This window comes from Limulus polyphemus, unplaced genomic scaffold (genome assembly GCF_000517525.1).
Source record: "Limulus polyphemus unplaced genomic scaffold, Limulus_polyphemus-2.1.2 Scaffold9229, whole genome shotgun sequence".
Classification (NCBI taxonomy): domain Eukaryota; kingdom Metazoa; phylum Arthropoda; class Merostomata; order Xiphosura; family Limulidae; genus Limulus; species Limulus polyphemus.
In genome coordinates this window covers 4990-9862 of record NW_013674839.1, presented here as the reverse complement: position 1 = coordinate 9862, position 4873 = coordinate 4990, and positions in this window count along the sequence as shown.

Genomic DNA, 4873 nt, shown 5'->3' with positions numbered 1-4873 from the left:
AGACTGTATTATTAACAATATTTTGTCCTAGTATTGTATTTACGATGTAAAGACTGTATTATTAACAATATTTTGTCCTAGTATTGTATTTACGATGTAAAGACTGTATTATCAACAATATTTTATAGTAGTATTGTATTTACGATGTAATGACTGTATTATTAACAAGATTTTGTCCTAGTATTGTATTTACGATGTAATGACTGTATTATTAACAATACTTTGTAGTAGTATTGTATTTACGATGTAATGACTGTATTATTAACAATAGTTTGTAGTATTATTGTATTTATGATGTAATCACTGTATTATCAACAATATTTTGTAGTAGTATTGTATTTACGATGTAATGACTGAATTATTAACAATACTTTGTAGTATTATTGTATTTATGATGTAAAGACTGTATTATTAACAATATTTTGTAGTAGTATTGTATTTACGATGTAAAGACTGTATTATTAACAATACTTTGTAGTATTATTGTATTTACGATGTAATGACTGTATTATTAACAGTAGTTTGTAGTATTATTGTATATATGATGTAATGACTGTATTATCAACAATATTTTGTAGTAGTATTGTATTTACGATGTAAAGACTGTATTATTAACAAGATTTTGTCCTAGTATTGTATTTACGATGCTATCTGACTACCTTGAAGCCACAGCCGAATATTTTACCCTAAATGTTATATTTGTCGACCCCGGGTTGTTATTTATTATACTGAACTTGTAATGGTTATATATATATCAGATTTTAGGAACAAACATTGACAGACAAATGGTTTTTTCTCGAAGAAAGAAAAACCTTTATATACTAAGAAAAATATTTTTTTTTGCTTGCTACTGACTTAAAATTGAAATCAGGATTTTTAAACTTTAATATAAGTTTTGTGTACTCTTGTAAGCACGGTTAGTTTTTAGTTTATTTCAAACTATACATACTGTCAGTTTAAGCCCCACCTTTCTGTTGCACATTAAACTAAAAAAAAAGGACCTTTTATTCCAGAAATGATAATCAATACTTAAATCTGAAACTTTAAATAACATCTCTTACTGTGAATAAACAATCATTACAGAAACTTGTCTCACAAGTCTTGATAAAATACAACTTAAAGTATTCTGTTATTCGCAGAATGTTTAATATGTGAATCCCATCCTCGTATTTCAAGTCTCTGTATATAACGAACTTCTAAATCGACCACCCAGGGTCCACTCGGTTCTGGGTATTATTATTTTTATTTAAGTAAAACCTTTAGAATTGGGAAGAACACGAGGATCGCGTGCACTCCTTATTGCGTGCTACTAGTACGTTATGCGAGCATCTTTGTCCTTTGAAAGAAGATCCTTGAGACAGTGCAGTGTAACAACAATAGAGTATTTATTAACGTGAAGAAAAGGATAGCTAGTCAGTACCAAATCGGTTCGAACCATTTCTATAGATCATCAGGAAATTTGAGGAAGACAAATGTCGAATCTATAACAAAATATATGTAGACTAGCATATTTTTAGCTCCAAATTGTTACTAAGAGATTGTGTCAGCATGAGTGCAGTAACATTAATGTTACGAAAGATATTCAAAACTTAAGACTAGCACTATTATACCTCCGTACTGCTGATAGAAGCTCTCTTAAAGCAGCTACTCGATGTACGCTATTGGTACATGTTTATTTCGTGTTTTAACGAAACAATAGTTTCAGCGTGAATGAAGTGCTACATAGGATGAAGTAGATATATTCAGTACGAAATATTAGCACTTTTTTACCTCCGTATTATTACTACCAAGTTCTGATTGTTGTAACCATAATGAAAAGGTAAAAGTTGGGTGCCTTTTTAAGCACATTTCAACCTCCGTACTTTAGCAGAACACTATTCAACACGAATTTTGTAAATACTCAGAATATTGAGCTCTTTTCACATAGATATATGTAAGTCAGGTCAAACTGGGTTTTACGAGATTCTACAACTGCGATATAAAATTTATTATATTTTTATTTGGTTAGGAACAGCGCGAGACCCCTACTATAGTCGCGTATTGCTGGCGGACATCAATTATATTGGTTTTGCTACTCGAGGGTTAACTACGCTAGCCGACCTTAATTTTGAACTGATAGAGGGAAGACAGTCAACACCACCCACCGCCAACTTATAGATAGGCTACTCTAATGGCCCAGAATGCGGAGCGCGGTATTTTGTTTGTTTGTTTTTTCTTAGCGGTAACTAGTCTCAAACCGACACACAAACTACAGGGCCATGCTCGGGGCTTTTCAAGATGTACAGTATCAGAAACACACAGTTAATACACACATTTATGAGTACTTCCTACTAAACTGTGAGTTTATCCTGAATAGGTGGGACAAAGTACTAATATTTCGTAGTTGTTTTCTGTCTTTCATTACCAGGTTTATAGATAAAGAACTCTCACAGCGCCAGTTATTTTCAGTTACACAAAGAAACACATGTGATGTTCTATGATTACCTATATCTTTCTCATTACTTGTCATGTGATACGAACATTTGTTTGTCCTTGAAGCTTCTAGACTCGGATTGACGTCACAATATAACACTCCCTCGACTGAAAGGACGAGTATCTTCAGTGATGGTTTCGATCCCGAGGATCGAACGCCCTAAGCATTAGCCCATGTTAGGTCATTAGATTGTAAGAATAATAATAAGTAAAATAATAAGTTATGCATTTCTTTTTAAAACTAGCAAGCTGGCGACATTTATTATTTGTTTTAATCAAATATGAAATGATTTTTTGTATAGAACCTGTAAAGGTTAAAACAAAGGTTATGTTGATTACGTTGTTTTAAAACAACCGCAGCTGACATGGTAGAACGGAATGTATCAGAACTACACTTGGACTTTAGGTGGTGCTAAGCCACCGAAATCTTATAGGAATAGCATGTAGTAGCTCCTTCCGATGATATACAACAACATCATAAACTATGTTAATTTTGAGGACTTGAAGTTTCCCTTGTACTTAATGGCATTGGAAAAGAAATTAATATGGATGAACTTGGGACACCAGGACCATTCAGAAAGAGACCTGCAACAAGTTATACCTCAATCCTGTTAAGCAAAAAGTGTGGCGTTTGGTAATAAGTGAGAATTTACGAACATAAAGTTCGGTGTCCATGCAGGAAACATTATTAAGGAGGATTCACATCTGCAACAATGACACAAGTTGAATATTCATAAAACCCTCAAGCTAATACAAATGAAGACATATCACTCAAATCGCCAGAAGCAACACTTATGGATTTATATGCGATTGGACTGTCGAAACGAGCACTCTAACCTAAATGGGTTTTGAAATACAACAGGGAATGGGTTTTGTATTTTGGATAGGATAACCTTACGACGGACCCTTTTGCAATGGAAACCACGCTACAGGTACAATGCAAGATTGACTGCAGTCAGATCAAAAATGCCCAGACGTGGCGATACGAACTATAACGACGTGGTGAAACTCCAAAATAGTTATAATATAACGTCTTCAACCTATGTAGTATGCCCCATGTCAGAGAAATAGTTCAATGGAGCAGTACACCTTATTATTATATTACCATAGGGTTGTCAATGAATTACTATGGAATACTGTTATAAATGTCCTGCATTACTGTCTACACTTCATCCAAGTTGGTTGATTGCTTTTTGGCTTTTTCAGTTTCCATATAAGCCGATACAACCTTAATAATATTCATATCGAAACTTCACGCAGAACAAGCCATGGTTGAGAGCGTTCCATCAGCCTCTTTTCCCCCATACTTGCTTACAAGTCTTATTCCTAAGACCTCGACATGATGGACAAAAATTTGTTTTGTACCTACCAGCAGTCAAAGTGCCACCAATTTCGTGTAACTGGCCGACATTCAGATTTTAGTGTACGATAACCATGATATTCTTCTGTCGAACAAACTATTGTTGATTATTTCCAAACTACTGGAACTTTGATTCATCTGTAAAGAGCTCCTTCCTTCACGTTTACTCATCTCGTTGTTTCAAGTTCGAAACCTAGTTCAGCCTTTTAGTTTGGTTAGTAGTAGTTTTTGAGGATAATGTGTATCTTAGTCTTCTGGGGAAAACTTTCGCACCTGTACTTACATCTAGGTCATTGACAAAATCTCTATTAATTTGTTGTCTGTCACGAAAAGAGTATGGTCTGAGTTACTTAACGTTTGGACATTTACTAATTTCACATACCCTATTCAGAATTTCTGTACTATAGAGATATAAATTTTCACCTCAATCTGTCGCATGTAACCACCTTCACCAGCCAAGCCTTTGATTATTTTACGTTTATCTCGTGACACTTCTGTCATCAGTGTATTCAACATACAGCTTCTTGGAACAGCATGACTGTCTGAGAGTTTATAGACATTATACTGGTGTGATGACAAGCAGTCACAGTGTAAACTAACAAAACGTGACTGTACTCTGGCACAGTTCATATACTGGTGTGATGACAAGCAGTCACAGTGTAAACTAACAAAACGTGACTGTACTCTGGCACAGTTCATATATTGGTGTGATGGCATGCAGTCACAGTGTAAACTAACGAAACGTGACTGTACTCTGGCACAGTTCATATACTGGTGTGATGGCATGCAGTCACAGTGTAAACTAACAAAACGTGATTGTACTCTGGCACAGTTCATATACTGGTGTGATGGCATGCAGTCACAGTGTAAACTAACAAAACGTGACTGTACTCTGGCACAGTTCATATACTGGTGTGATGGCATGCAGTCACAGTGTAAACTAACAAAACGTGACTGTACTCTGGCACAGTTCATATACTGGTGTGATGGCATGCAGTCACAGTGTAAACTAACAAAACGTGACTGTACTCTGGCACAGTT